General features: G+C 40.4%; 1 protein-coding gene across 1 annotated transcript in view; it reads right to left on the minus strand.

Annotated features, from left to right (window-relative positions):
- The window catches only part of LOC109927445 (copine-9-like), a 369,357-nt gene that overhangs the window by 170,549 nt on the left and 182,767 nt on the right, over window positions 1-16,041 (minus strand). The window lies entirely within an intron of this gene.

Below are 16,041 nucleotides of genomic sequence, written 5' to 3' on the forward strand. Positions count from 1 at the left end.
GACAGCATCTGTGAAGAAGAAAAAAATCAGAGTTAATGTTTTGGGTCCTGTGACCCTTCCTCAGAGGAAGGGTCACAGGACCCGAAATATTAACTCTGATTTTTTCTTCTTCACAGATGCTGCCAGACCTGCTGAGCTTTTCCAGCAACTTTGTTTTTGTTTCTGATTTACAGCATCCGCAGTTCTTTTGGTTTTTGTTTGGAATTTGTTAAATGTCTTCAGGAGTGTTTCCTCAGGCAGTATACAGAGGGTCCTACACGGGAAAGGGCAAAACTTGACTTTCTCTTGGGAAATAGGGCAGGGCAGGTGACTGGAGTGACAGTGGGGGAGCACTTTGGGACCAGTGACTATAGTTCTATTAATTTTAAAATTGTTATGGAGGAGGTTAAAACTGGTCCACAGGTTCAAGTTCTAAATTGGGGCTGGGCGAATTTTGATGGAATTAGGCAGGAGCTTGCAGGGGTTGATTGGAGTAGATTGTTTGCAGGCAAATGGACCTCTGGCAAGTGGGAGGCCTGTAAAAGTGTAATAGCAGGTTCAAGGTCTATATTCAGAATCACAGGTAGACAGGGCAGTGAAGAAGGCTTTTGGCACACTGCCCTTCATCAGTCATGAGTACAGAAGTTGGGAAGTTATGTTGCAGTTGTACAGGACATTGTTGAGGCTGAACTATATGTTTCTGTGATGACGAAAGGCAAGGTTGGCAGGAGTAGGGAACCCTGGGTGATAAGAGATATTGAGGCTTTGACCAGAAAAAAGAAGGAGGCATGGCTCAGGAACAGGCAGCTAGTATCAAGGGAATCCCTGGATGTATATGGGGGATGCAGGAGTTTACTGAAGAAGGAAATCAGGAGGGCAAAAAAGGGGCATGAAATAGCTTTGGCTGAGAAAATTAAGGTGAATCCAAACAGATTCTTTAAGTATATTAAAGGGAAAAGAATAACTAGAGAGAGAATAGGACCCCTCAAGGACAAAGACCTGTATGTGTGGAACCGCAGGAGAGGTGGGAGGTCCTCAATGAATATTTCTCCTCTGTGTTTACCATGGAGAAAGACATGAAGACTTGGGAACTTGGGGAAGTTAGTGGTGATACCTTGGGGACAGTCCCTATCACAGTAGAGGAGGTGTTGGAAGTATTAGAATGCATGAAAGTGGATAAAACTCCTGGTCCTGATCAGATATATCCAAGAACCCTGCAAGAGGCTAGAGAAGAAATTGCAGGGGCCCTGGCTGATATATCTGCATCGTCGTGAGCCATGGGTGAGGTCCCGGAAGACTGAAGGGTAGCTAATATTGTGCCCTTATTCAAGAGGGGCTGCAAAGAAAAACCTGGGAATTATAGACCAGTAAGCCTAACATCTGTGGTAGGTAAGTTACTTGAGAAGATTCTGAGGGATAAGGTATACATACATTTAGAAAGATAGGGTTTGATTGGGAGTAGTCAGCATGGCTCCATGCATGGGAGATCATGTCTCACAAATTTGTTACAATTCTTTGATGAAGTAACCAGGAAGTTTGATGAGGGCAAGGCAGTAGACAGAGTCTGCATGGATTTCAGTAAGGGCTTTGATAAAGTTCCACATGGTAGGCTGCTGTGGAAGGTTACAACACATGAAATCCGGGGAGAGCTGGCAAATTGGATATATAATTGGCTTGATGGTAGGAAGCAGAGAGTAATAGTGGAAGATATAACACAGTGTGGAGCTAGAGGAGAACATCAGGCCAGGCAGCATCAGAGGAGCAGGAAAGTTGATGTTTTGGGTCAGGACCCATCCTCTGAAGCTGCCTGGCCTGCTGTGCTCCACACTGTGTTATCTCTGACTCCAGCATCGGCAGTTCTTAGTATCTCTGAGTAAATAGTGGAAGGATGCTATGGACAGGAGGCCTGTGACTCATGGTGTGACTCAGGGGTCAGTGCTGGGCTCATTGCTGTTTGTTATCTATATCAATGATTTGGATGAGAATGTACAAAGCATGATTAGTAAGTTTGTGGATGACACTAAAATAGGCGGTACTGTGGACAGTGAGGAAGGTTATCAGAAATTGCAGCAGGATGTTGATCAGCTGGGGAAGAGGACCAAGAAATGGCAAATGGAGTTTAATATACATAAGTGTGAGGTGTTGCATTTTGGAAAGTCAAATCAGTGTAGGAGTTTCATGGTGAATGGTAGGGCCTTAAAGAGTGTAGTGGAACAGAGGGACGTTGGAGTGCATGTGCACGGTTCTCTGAAAGTAGAGTCACAGGTAGACAGGGCAATGAAGAAAGCTTTTGGCACACTGGCCTTCATCAGTCAGGGCATTGAGTACAGAAGTTGGGAAGTTATTTTGCAGGACGTTGGTGAGGCCAAACTTGGAGCATTGCGCTCAGTTTTTGTCATCTTGCTATAGGAAGGATGTTATTAAACTGGAAAGAGTGCAGAAGAAATTTACAAGGATGTTGTCAGGACTCAAGGGACCGAGTTATAGGGAGAGGTTGGACAAGCTAGGGCGTTTTTCTTTAGAATGTAGGAGATTGAGGGGGGATCTTATAGAAGTGTACCAGACAATGAGAGGCATGGATAGGGCGAATGCACTCAGTCTCTTTCCCAGGTTTAGGGATCAGTTTAAGGTAAGAGGGGATAGAATACATGGGAACCTGAGGGTCAACTTTTTGTCTTTTGTTTTTAGAAACACAGAGGGTGGTACACATATGGAATGACCTGCCGGCAGAAGTGGTTGAGGTGGGTACATTAACAACATTTAAAAGGCATTTGGACGAATACATGGATAGGAACGGTTTAGAAGGATATGGAACAAGTGCAGGGAAATGGGGTTAGTATGGATAGACGTTATAATTTGGCACGGACCGTTTACGACTGAAACGTTTACCTCTGACCATGCTGAGGCTTCACTTAGGTAGGAAGACAACACAACCCCAAATAACATGAAAACTTTGCAAGGAAGAAGTGCAGACTGGATCCCATGGGCTTGGAGTAATGAGACTGGATGTGCTATGGCTGAATGCAGTTCAGCTACAAAACTCTCAGTAGAGTTCAAAACAGTACCGCCAGTGCACAGACAGTTTGAAAGATAATTAAAAAGAAGGTCTTGTGGAATCAGAGAAAATTGTGGTCATACGTGCAGAAAATGCTAGAGTTGAGTAATAACCACTGCAGGACCAGTAATAGCCATTATTTCACTTATATTCCATCATGAGTCAATTGTGATACATGAAACAAGAACCAGTAAGCTACAGTGCTATAAAGGTCGTGGGAGGAAGACGGTCCTGATGACAATTTTTTTTCTGTAGTTTATAAGCCTATCAGCAGCACCAGAGTGTCTTATAGCCTTTACTACTCTTACAATTGCATTTTATTTTACATAAAAACAAACAATGCCTCAAAAGTACACAGTAGCCTCATCAGACCTGAAAGGGAAAAGGCTGCTCTACGTTTTGTGTGCAGAACCTTCAATATGATAGAGCTATGATCTTTCCTCTTTTCAGATGCTGACAAAGGTGTCATGATTTTCTATCAATTTTTGTTTTCATATCAAAGATATCCTCAATCTTTAAAAATGAGTCAGTGTGACTCTGCAGATCATAAGTGCAGATAAGAAAATCCATTCAGTCTATATTCCTACATTACAACAGTGGCCACAGATCAAAAGTGCTTAATTGGCTGGGAAGCTTCTTGAGGTGTTCAGTGCAAGAAAATGTCATATAAGTGCATGTCTTTCTTTTTCTCCTTCTATCTAAATTCATTCCTTCAATAACATTCCCACACCTCATTGTAACTTTGAACCTTTTCTTACCTGATTCCAGGGTCTTGCTTCTACAGTTCTGTAAACTAATCATTAACAACAAAGTTGCTGGAAAAACTCAGCAGGTCTGGCAGCATCTGTGAAGAAAAAATCAGAGTTAATGTTTCGGGTCCGGTGACTTCTGTTCTGAGGAAGGGTCACAGGACCTGAAAAGTTAACTCTGATTTTTTCTTCACAGATGCTGCCAGACCTGCTGAGCTTTTCCACCAACTTTGTTTTTATTCCTGATTTAAGCATCTGCAGTTCTTTCAGTTTTTAAACTAATCATTAATACTGATCACTCTTTATAAGAGGAAGAATAAGTTATAAATTTAACCTTTACCAGTTAGAACCTGTAACTGTCATGCACTTTGTCTGAATTTTACATTTTTATTATTATGTATGACTTCTGTCATTAATGTAGGCGCCAAGGCGGGGTGACTTATAAAACTTTTCACTGCATTTTTCATGTAAAAATACACGTGACAATAAATTTCTATTCTATTCTGTTCTACTTTAGAACCTGTAGCAAACTCCAATTAATTTAAAGTTATCTTTTGGATTCGTTGAACTATATGAACAATCTTACATACCTTGTATAAAACGGTATCTCCAATACCGTCAATCCAGGGTGATAAGTTCAGTTTCTTTGATCTTTCCTCCTAACTCTAACCTTGACCTTGACCCCGGCATTCATGTGACTCTCTCTGTACTGACTCCAATGTCCTCCAGTGCCTTAACATTTCATTTCTTAACAATTCAAACTAGGTTCAGTATCCAAGTAAGGTCTAGCTGGAGGACCACAAAGTACCAACATTGCTCTTTTGATCTTATTGCCTATTTCTGTCTGTGAAGTTTAAAAATTCCATTAGCTTTGCGGAAATTTTTCTGTATTGGTTTAACATTTGCTTTGAGTGATCACTTTAAGCCTAATCCAGTGCTATTTTAACACCACATAAGTTTGCAGGTTGGACATATTTCTTTCATATGTGTAACATTTTATATTTGTTTGTATTACACCTCGTCTGTCATTGTTCTGCCCACCTACATATCATGTTGACTATAATTTCTCAGCTATGTCTTTCAGTTCCTTTTGCCCTTGTATCATCTGCAAATTCAACCAATTCTGGATTAACAAAACCAGAAATTGCTGGAGAAACTCAGCAGGTTTGGCAGCATCTGTGGAAAGATTGCAGAGTTAACGTTTTGAGTCCAGTGACTCTTCATTAGGAGAAACTCAGCAGGTCTGGCAGAATCTGTGGGAAGATTGCAGAGTTAAGTTTTTCAGTCCAGTGACTCTTCATTAGAATCTTCTCCAGCAATTTCTGGTTCCATTTCAGTATTTCAGTTTACTACACTTCTGAATTAAGGTCTTCAGTGTACTTCAGAAAGTTAGAGAACACTCACAACTTAGTGCTATAGAGTCATAGAGATCTACAGCACAGAAAAAGGCCTTTTGGCTCATCACATCCACTTAGGTCAAAAACAACCACCTTTGCTTGCCACCTGTGATTGAATGTACTTCTGGAGGTTTCATCACAAGACTTGACCCCAAACTCTAACTATTAGTTTCTATTCTAAATTCTAATTTCCAAATTCTCGTTGGCCATTACATCCATTTTTGTGAAACATTGTCTTTGTGCACAGTTAGAAAGCAAAAAGACTTATTCCTTAATTGGATGTTGATTGTCAGCCAAACAGCATTTTTAAATCAATCTTCAATATTTTTATGTCTAATAAAGACAAATGTGCAAAGAAAATTACAATAAAACAATCAATTTTTAAAATATTGCTAGAATTTCAGGGAAGCACGTAGTTTTGTCCTGGAAATTGATCTTCAATTCCAGGAGACTCCAGGTCACTCCTTGAGGGTTGGTAGCCTTAGTACTGTCAATGGCCTGAAACTAAGCTATTTTAATGAACTGACTCTTCTTGCAGCATCCTTGCTGTAATTCCTGTAAATGAACCTAAAATCCTATATGAACTGGAGAACTTCTGTCTGGAGTCCACTGTCTTTGCAGAGTTATCCTTTTCAAAATTGCAACACAGAAATGGGTCTTTTGTCCCAACAAGCTGATGTTATGCTCCACTTGAAAAACAGTGCTGAGCTAATCTGCCCACTTTAGTCTTGTTCCCCTTTCCTTTAGTCACCTATCTAACCTGTTTTTAAATGCTGACATGATCTCTGTTTAAATTATTAACTCTGGTAGTGCATTCTACAGTGACGTAATCCTTTATGTAAAAATAGTATTTGTACACTTCTCCCTGAATCTCCTGCTCTTAATTCTATATTGATATCCTTCTATCTTCAACCTCTCAACGACTGAAAACAGATTGATTGACAAACCCTATCCCAAAAAGATGCTAATTTTAGACACCTTTAACATATCTCTCAATGAACTCCTCCAAACTGATTAACCAGTTATGTTATGGAATATAATGTACATTGAAAAGACATATTGATGATATCATCACCATATCATAGCATTTGCTGTGATGGCATGAAAGCCTCCAGACTGCATCCTACTAGGGTCACTTGCAGCATGACATGCTGAGGGAAGCATTGAATAACTCAGTTTATAACTGAGTTGCACAGTATTAGCCCTGGCAGAGAAGTGCCTGTGATTATAATAAAAGTAGATACCAGGAGCAGTAACAAAACGTGAGTTGAATTTTTCAGTACCATGTTACTACCATCTAGTTGTTATGTTACAGGTGCTAATGTACATATCACCTCATCGTGAATGAATACCCTGCTAAGGGTAAAAATCCTACCACTGCATCCACCGCATATTGTGAGGGCAGATCACATCAAGACTCAATTATTCAAGTACTTCTTTGTATATCTTTATACCAGGCAGCATCCTAGTAAATATGTGCAGAAATCCCTCTTCATTGCCTCAATGTTCTTTCAACTGTGTGGAACCCAAAACTGCACACAGTACACTGCTTGTGGTTTAGATTTGGACTTATTATCTTATTGCTAATGCCCACATAACTATATTGAAGTCACAGCAGAATAGGTAATATTAACAGACCCAAATAAGCTATAGGGTAACTAGTAACAAGCCAGGCTTATTTACAGGAAGTAAACAAATGATGTGCAAGATTTTGTATCATGGCAGCAATAAATAGTGTTTTAGACCAACATTCTGGCCAGAGAATATCCTTACCACTAGTTTGTAAAATGTAATATGCTCCAGTTCTCATCTTTCAGTGTCTCCTGGGACCAGGCTGGATTATACATAACATGGTTCAATCTTTCTCTATCCAATATTTGATTGTCCTTTAAACAGAATGAAAAATGTGGAGGATTTTGAGAAAATATAACAGGCTGTAACATTTCCCCTGAAAATTCAGTTTCCAACTTGGGTAATCCAAGGGACGGCACTATTCTCATCACAAAAAAGAACCCTTCCTGACTTAACTGACACAGTAATATTGCATGTTAATTTAAAGCTAAAACAAAGAGTTTGGAAATTTGGAGGACCAGCCTAGCTTTCTTGAATCTTAGCACTAAATTATGACAGAATAATCTTCCTACTTCTATATGAATGTATTCATGTCTAAAGTTGGATCTATCTTGATTCCCTTTAAGTATGGCTCTATGAAGGGTATTTGTCACATTCAGTGATCCACAATTCAACATACCAACAGGAAACAACTTGCATTTACACAGTATGTTAACTTGCCTTAATTTAGAAATAGTCCATGCTCAATTGGCCCAGTCTTTGCAATAAATAAATGCAATAACTGTTGTAACAAACAAAGCTAACAAATGTTTCCATACTAATGCGGACATCAAGGAAAGCCAATAATTCCAGCTGATGCTAAATGCTTTTGCCAGCACTGTCATTCAATGTTTTTCAATCTGTTGATTTAAAAAGGGCAGTCTAACACTTTTAGTACTGGACTCATGCTGAAAGTATTGATGTAAGTGAGTCTATTGACAAGAGGTGGTCTTGTACTAATTTTATGGTTCACGGTGAAATCACATGGAGCCTGCTGTGTAGTTTCTTTTTTAATAAGGAAAAAACTGTGCTTTAATTGTAACTGCAGCAGGGCACCTTGACTGTGCCACAGTGATATTTACATTTTTTACAGTAGCCATTTTTTTGGTCTCTCTGTGGCCAAATTTGCACCATAATATGTTCTCACTATAAACTGGATTGAAGTAATCGAAACCTCAATTTACTTAGAATTCTAAGTGTAGTGCGGCCAATAATTCGGGCAGATTTCAAAGCCAAGTACAGGAAGTGAATGATCACTGTACTTTGAAACTAAAATGCTAACTGGCAAGTGAAAGAAGGTTCATAACTTAATAGTTCCTTCTCTTGGGCCAGCATGTGATGCTGTAAAGACTGTCATTTGATTTTGAACCAAGTACTGTTGAAAGAATACTGCATGTTTTGTGAAAGCAGGTAACCTGTCACTTAATGCAAACATTGTGTACACAGTTGTTGGTTCAAATAGTAGTGGGACAATGTGCAGATAACCTGCAGCCAAGTGTGGGTAGACTTGATGATTCAACCAGAAACAAGTGGCTGATTGATCTGTGATTGGTCTATTGATGACAAAGGCTGTCTACCTGCCAACAATGATGTGATTGTTTCTCAGGAAGCTGGCCAACTTTGTGGCTATGAACAAAATAGGAAAAAGACATTAGGTTTCCATAAGCCTCTGAGCTGACACTGTTCTCTGTTATAAAAACCATGTTAAGCCTGAAGAAAACCAGTTTATTTTTCCTTTGGTATTTGCTGAAAGCTGTGACTTTGATGTAATAAGTCAAGGGCCTTTGTTATGTGTGAACCAGTCACCCTGTGCCTCCTACTAACAAATGAAAGATCTGGAGAAGGAGGATGGAGAAGCAGTGTTCTGATCAGTACAAGAATCGTCTCAGGAACCCTGTCAACAGAAACCACTGAACTGCCTTCCCAGTCTAAAGTTTCTGAGAAGATTTGTATGTCAGATTGTGGATGAGGTTGTAGACTTACTCGTCGAGCCGGTGCGTTTGGTTGCAAATATTTTGTTACCCTGCTGGCTAACATCGTCAGTGCGCCTCCACTGAAGCATCAGTGTTCTGTCCCACTTGTTATTTATATGCTTTTGTTTGCTGGGGTGCAAATATCAACCACCCCAGCAAACCGAGGCATATAAATAACAAGCACGACAGAACACCGACGCTTCTCTGGAGGCGCACTGACGATGTTACCTAGCAGGGTGACAAAACGTTTGCAACCAAACACACTGGCTCAGCGAGCATGTCTACAATCTGCCTTCCCAGTCTTTCAGAACTGAAGAAGAGGAGTCAGACCGGACTTGAAACATTAACTTTGTTTATTTCTCCGCAGATGGTACCTGACCAGTTGGAGTTTCTTCACTATTTTCAATGTTCATCTCAGCTTTTCATCACCTGCAGCAGTTTGCTTTTATTTAAATAGGAAGAGTGGTCCACAAGCTATTGAGCCCAGGACCTGGACACATAGAGTGTTGGCCTTGGGAGCAGGAGAGGATCAATCAATCCTTGGAGCATGCTCCACTTTTGAGAAGAATATAGATTTTCTGAACCCAGAAGAACATGGGTTTGAGCATCATCGTCATCAGGACAGGTTCAATGAAATGTATGCAGAAAATGTGATGTTACAAGTCAAAGAGGCAGCGTCTGCAATATTTTGCTTTTACTTGTGTGATAGCGCCCTTACAATCTATCTGGCAGTGGCTATTCACCTTATCAATGATCAACTACCCTCTGGACTGAGCATGAAATACTGCCTAAATGGAAAATTCTTTAACTTCTGTTGCCTCAATGCTAAAACTAAACCACACATGATACGGTGGAATTGAAAACGCCACAGATGGCATGAGCTTATGGCAACATCACCAAATAAATATAACTGGTACAAAAATAGCCAGCCTTGTTAGGTGTGGAGATCAGTTTTTCTTCATCCAGCTATATCTAGTTAAGTGGCTTTGACTGTACAACCCTATAAACAGCGAATTATAACGTTTGCCTGTTTAGTATCCTTCTCCCATTCCCATACACACTTCATTCTCTGAGGTTTTGCAGCACTGTCGCCTTTATATGTGATTCCTGTGTATGTTTTCTCATAGTACACACTGATTGTTTAATTCAGCTGCACGGCACTTGTATTTGGCGATAGAAATTCAAGGAATAAATTAAGCTTGGATCTCATTCTTGGAAGAAGTCAGTGTAGTGAGCAGAGCGGAAACCAACAAAAACACAGATGGAAAGGTAATTCCTCAGAAACAAAGCAAGAGTTTTCCATCAGGAGGAGCTTTTGGATTAAGCTACACAGAAACTTGACATGAGACTAATACCAAGTAACTTCCAATAATTAATCCTTCAAATGAAAAACACAGCTTCTTCATAAATATTACCAAAACAATCAATCCACAGAAACTGCTTAATGATTACAGAAGGCTGCTTAAGAACATGCTCCTGATGTTGCAACAAACATATTTATTACAGGTCTCTTTATTTCACTGTATTCAAGTTAAAAGGTTTGCATTTATAAACCATCTTCCATTACCTCAGAATATCCCAAATAGCTTTACAGCCAATGAACTATACATTGTTGTTTACTCCCAATTTTAGCATAATTCTTATTTGAGTCTACAGAGCAGTGATATCTAACACAGAGATTTTGGATGTGACATTGAGTGAAGCATTTAGTGAAGAAATTGTCAAGATTTTGATTTAAAAAGTAGATTGGAGATTATGAGTTTGATGTAAATGGGAAATAAAAATGGTCTCAGTTACTCTTAAAACGTGAATTTCAAGCAGGCAAATATGGCCTTGTGCTGTACCTGGCCTTTTTGCATTGGCCCCACATGTCTAGAGTTCCCTCAGAAGCATCTTAGGGATTTCCATGAACATTTTCCAGATGCCAAATCCTGCTAAGGGAATGGTCTATGCCTGGGATATGCCAGACCTGGAGCAGGAAGAAATGGTCATTCTTTTTCGCAGATAAAAACAGCATTGTGAGTTTTTTTCACATAGTGTACAAAGAAATCTGCTGCAGTGAGAGACATAAGGAAATTGGGAAGATGCGCACAACAATTATTGACCATATGGAGGGTAAACTTCAGCAGGGCATTGACTTGCTGCATTCACTTATGGCACTGCCAAATCACTTGAAAAACGTTAATTACAATGAAGCAAATTTGGCATGCAATCAAATCCCCAAAGTCGTATGTTAATTACGAGACAATTTACTTCACAATCAATGCAACAAAAGCTGAAATTCAGAATAGGTCTTGAATTGGAAATACAATTCCTTTCGCATCATCACACATTATTTGATGGGGTTTTTAATGGCAACAGGACTACTCAGTATGTTGAGGGAACAATAAGCATGCTTCTGAAGTGGGCATCTTTGAGAGGATGCCGAAGGTCAAAAAATGCACTGAAGCCTTCTTAACCTTTATTTGAGAGACTGGCGATACAAGTAAACAGGTGCAAAGCCATCTGCCTGCTCTGAACTCTTACAGAAGTTCCTTTGCTAGAAGCCACCACACAGCTGAAGATACTGCACATACCTTGCACACAACTGTCAACTTTCTTCTGAAGTTATGTGACATAACAACAAGTTGCATGTGCCTTCAACATCATAAAACATCCCAGAAGGTTTAAGAAGGAAACTGCAGAACTTATTGTTTAGACATCTGATCATCTGGGAATGTGATTTTTTTATGCATTCACAAGACATGGACATTGCTGAAGAGTCCAGCATTTATTGCCCATTCCTATTTGCCCAGAGGTCTGGAGTCACAAGTAGGCCAGACTGGGTAAGGATGACAGCTATCTTTCCTAAAGAGAATTAATAAACTGGACGGCTTTCCACCCCTAACAAAGGGCAATGGTTTTATGGTCATCAACAGACTCTTAATCCCAGAGTTTTACTGAGTTCAAATTTCACCATCGATCGTGGTAGGATTCGAACCTGGAGCCCCAGAACATTATCTGGATCTCTCGATTAAGAGGTCTAGGTACCATTAGGCTGTCACCTCTCCTAATTAGGGATAGAGATTTTCGTCTTTTAAATAATGTACATACCACAATTTCATTATTAATCATCTTTTCCTATTTATAGCTCAGTTCAATTACATTGTCCATTAACATGACAACTTTCGCTCTACTTTTAAATAGAGTAACTAAGAACTTTAGATGAGTTTTATCCTACTCTGAGTTGTTATATCTCAGCTGCAGCAGCAATTGGCCACATCAACGCTTGGTTTGGAAGTACAGAGTCAGACAGGGAGCCTGTTATTGATCACAACCCACTGAGCATTGCTGGGAATGCATTCCATTGGTGACTGTGGTGAGGTTACAACCCTCATGTTCCCCACTGTTGCCTCACTGTATTTGGAATATTGTAAGCAGTTTTGGGCCCTGTATATAAGGAAGGATGTTTTGGCACTGAAGGGGGTCCAGAGGACCTTTTAAAGAATGATGCTGGGTGATGAAGGGCTTGTCATATGTGAAGCAGCTAAGGATTGTGGGTCTGTACTCAATGGAGTTTAGAAGGATGAGGGGATGTCTTTTTTTACATTCATTCACAGGATGAGGCGTAGCTGGCCAGGCAGCATTTATTGCCCATTCCTAATTGCCAGAAGGCAGTTAAGAGTCAACCACATTGCTTTGGGTCTGGAGTCACATGTAGGCCAGACCAGGTAGGGATGGCAGTTTCCTTCCCTAAAGGACATTAGTGAACCAGATGGGTTTTTCCAACAATCGACAATGGATTCATGGTCATCATTAGAAACTTAATTCCAGATATTTTATTGAATTCAAATTCCACCATTTGCCATGGTGGGATTCGAACCTGGGTCCCCAGAATGTTATTTGGGTCTCTGGATTAACAGTCCATTGATAATACCATTATATACATCTGATTGAAACTTACAGAATACTGAGAGACCTGGATAAAGTGGACATAGAGAAGACATTTCCACTAATAGAATAGACTAGCACCTGAGGGCATAGTCTCAGAGTGAAGGGATGACCCTTTAGAACTGAGATAAGGAGGAATTTCGTTAGCCAGGAGGGTGGTTAATCTATGGAATTCATTCATTCAAAGCTGTGGAGACCAAGTCATTGAGTGTATTTAAGATAGAGGTAGGTAGGTTCCTGATTGGTAAGGGAATCAAGGATTTTGGGGAGAAGACTGGAGAATGGGATTGAATAGCATATCAGCCATAATTGATTGGCAGAGCAGACTCGATGGGCTGAATGGCCAATTCTACTCCTATATCTTATGGTTATGCTCTATTGACCCACTGTGAAGACGGAGCAAGGGCAACATGGTGAAGGAAAGGGATATTTACATTTCCTGTCAAATTATTTGCCTGTGAAGGAGTTAACAATTCATCAAGCAGAAAAAAAGATAGATAATTGGAAGTCTCTCTCCTGACGGAAAGCACAGCTGGTTATTTCCATAGTCACAAATAAATGTGTCAGATACCAATTATTTATCAGCTCTGTTTCTGCAGAAGGAAATGGTCCCAATGCAAAAGAAGGATCAAACAATCTGGGGTTCCCTTATTAATAGCACAAAGTCATTTTACAAAAGAAGTCACAGTCAGTGTTAAATTCATCACTGAAATGGACTTTTCTCATAAAAGTCTAGATTTTGATTCCTGAAAACCAGCCTTAACATGTTGCATGTCAGCACTGTGAGATCTTTAGTTAGATGAAAATTGTACATGCAGTGTATAGAAGATTGTGGTAGGCAAATTGCTAGTGATTTTTTTGTGACAACAAGGTGCAGAGCTGGATGAACACAGCAGGCCAAGCAGCATCATAGGAGCAGAAAGGCTGACGTTTCGGGCCTAGACCCATCATCAGAAATGGGGGAGGGGAAAGGGGTTCTGAAATAAATAGGAAGAGAGGGGGAGGTGGATAGAAGCTGGATGGAGGAGAAGATAGGTGGAGAGGATACAGACAGGTCGGGGATGGAGCCAGTAAAGGTGAGTGTAGGTAGGGAGTTAGGGAGGGGATAGGTCAGTCCAGCGAGGACGGACAGGTCAAGGGGGCGGGATGAGGTTTAGTAGGTAGGAGATGGGGGTGCGGCTTGAGGTGGGAGGAGGGGATAGGTGGGAGGAAGAACAGGTTAGGGAGGTGGGGACGAGCTGGGCTGGTTTTGGCATGCGGTGGGGGGAGGGGAGATTTTGAAACTTGTGAAATCCACATTGATACCATTGGGCTGCAGGATTCCCAAGCGGAATATGAGTTGCTGTTCCTGCAACCTTCGGGTGGCATCGTTGTGGCACTGCAGGAGGCCCAGGATGGACATGTCATCTGAGGAATGGGGGGGGGAGTTGAAATGGTTCGCGACTGGGAGGTGCAGTTGTTTATTGCGAACCGAGCGTAGGTGTTCTGCAAAGCGGTCCCCGAGCCTCCGCTTGGTTTCCCCGATGTAGAGGAGGCCACACCGGGTACAGCGGATGCAGTATACCACATTGGCAGATGTGCTGGCATCTGCAGTTCCTGCTATCAGTGATTTTTTTGTGATTGGTGTACTATTATGCTAATACCTAGAATGCTAGATTGTAAACATAAAATTCCAATTGATAGGAAACACTAACCAAATAGATGTGCCCTACTACACTATAAATTCAATCAGATCATTACAGTTCACACTTGTGATATAGGACTCCCAGTTTAATGTGCCTCTTGTGGCAGGTGCTCATCAAACATATATTAAGAACAAAGCTCCCTGTCCACTCGGTAATACAGAGATTAGACAATACACACCAGGAAACACTAGTTAAAGTAGGACTAAATGCACCAGTGCAGTATTCTTGCTTTTGGCAATTGTACTTATGTTCTGCTTCTGATTGCGAGCCTTACATGTAATATATATGTGTAGCATATTTCTTTCAGTTGGTTATTTGGGTATTGTTCAAAAATTTTCCCAGATGGCTGCACATAAGGTCAATGGTTACTTGCGCCAATAAACAACAAAAGTTTTAGTTGTATTTAACTGGCTGTTTAATTCTCAAACAGCCCGTGTTCCCTTCACACACATATTTGCAAAATACTTTGGATTACTGACTTGTGACATATTCGGCATTGTCCTAATTCTTTCAATTACCTTTCCTGGATCTAAATGCCTGTGTCATCCTCTCCACCTGCCAGTTGATCAATGAGTTTAATGATGACAGCTAAGATGATATAATGTTCAGTTTCTCACTAAGTAATGCTACTCCTTCTCCAATGCGACCAGCAAAACTCAGGGGAGCAGTCATGTGTCTGCACAGGTTTGGTGGGCCAAAAGTCCTGTACCTGTGCTGTGCTGTTCTTTGTTCTTAGTACTGCAGGTGCTGGAATTCTGAAAAATAAACACAGAAAATGCTGGAGAAATTGAAAGTATCCATGGAGAGAGAAACAGAGTAAATGTTTCAAGTTCAATATGACTTTCTCAGTACTGTAGAAAAGTCATAGTGGACTCAAAATGTTAACTCCATTTCTTTCCCCCCAGATGCTACTGGACCTGCTGAGTTTCTCCAGCATTTTCTGTGCTTTCTTTTCAGGGGAAGGTATCATTACTTGTTGCAGCATCTACTTAGTTGCTGTTCACCAAACTGGGTGCATATATATCGTGAAGGAAGACTGAACTGCAGTGGCAAAATAAAATAAAATGCTTAATCAACTTTCTCACATGACAAGTCTACCAATGTCTGAAAGAGAGATTAGTGGTTTCAGTGAGATCTTACATCAGCATTGATTTTGATGGTTTTAATTTGTATTTCAGATTCTAAGGTTCACATTTTCTCCTCTTCTAAGAAGAACAGAAACATTTTACAGAGGATTTTCATTCACTTCAGTTGACATGCCTAACACGGTAAGTGATGAACACAGGGCAGATGGCACATCCCGTGTGGAACTGGAGACAGGCTGTTAATCCTCTTGGCGACAGAGTAAAATTCTACAGTGGTACCAAAGTGTTTAGTGGGAGGTGAAGCATTTTGATAAGAAATTGGAAAACCTAATTGGTTTTAGGAGTTTAGTTTTAATCACACTCATTTTAAAGATTTATTTATTCCTACCGGGACAATGCACCGGTGTTTTAGATGATGTTAGCATTGAAGGCTAAAAGATTCTGTTGCCACTGATAAATGTTAAAGACCAGCTGCACTTTAGCTATGCAGCCATCTTACAATTAATGACAATTAGCATTAATGTACTGGGTTGGGCAAATTCCTTGATAAATTAGATTTCTTATTTTGCCATATTGT

This window comes from Rhincodon typus, chromosome 16, assembly GCF_021869965.1.
Source record: "Rhincodon typus isolate 14 chromosome 16, sRhiTyp1.1, whole genome shotgun sequence".
NCBI classification, from domain to species: domain Eukaryota; kingdom Metazoa; phylum Chordata; class Chondrichthyes; order Orectolobiformes; family Rhincodontidae; genus Rhincodon; species Rhincodon typus.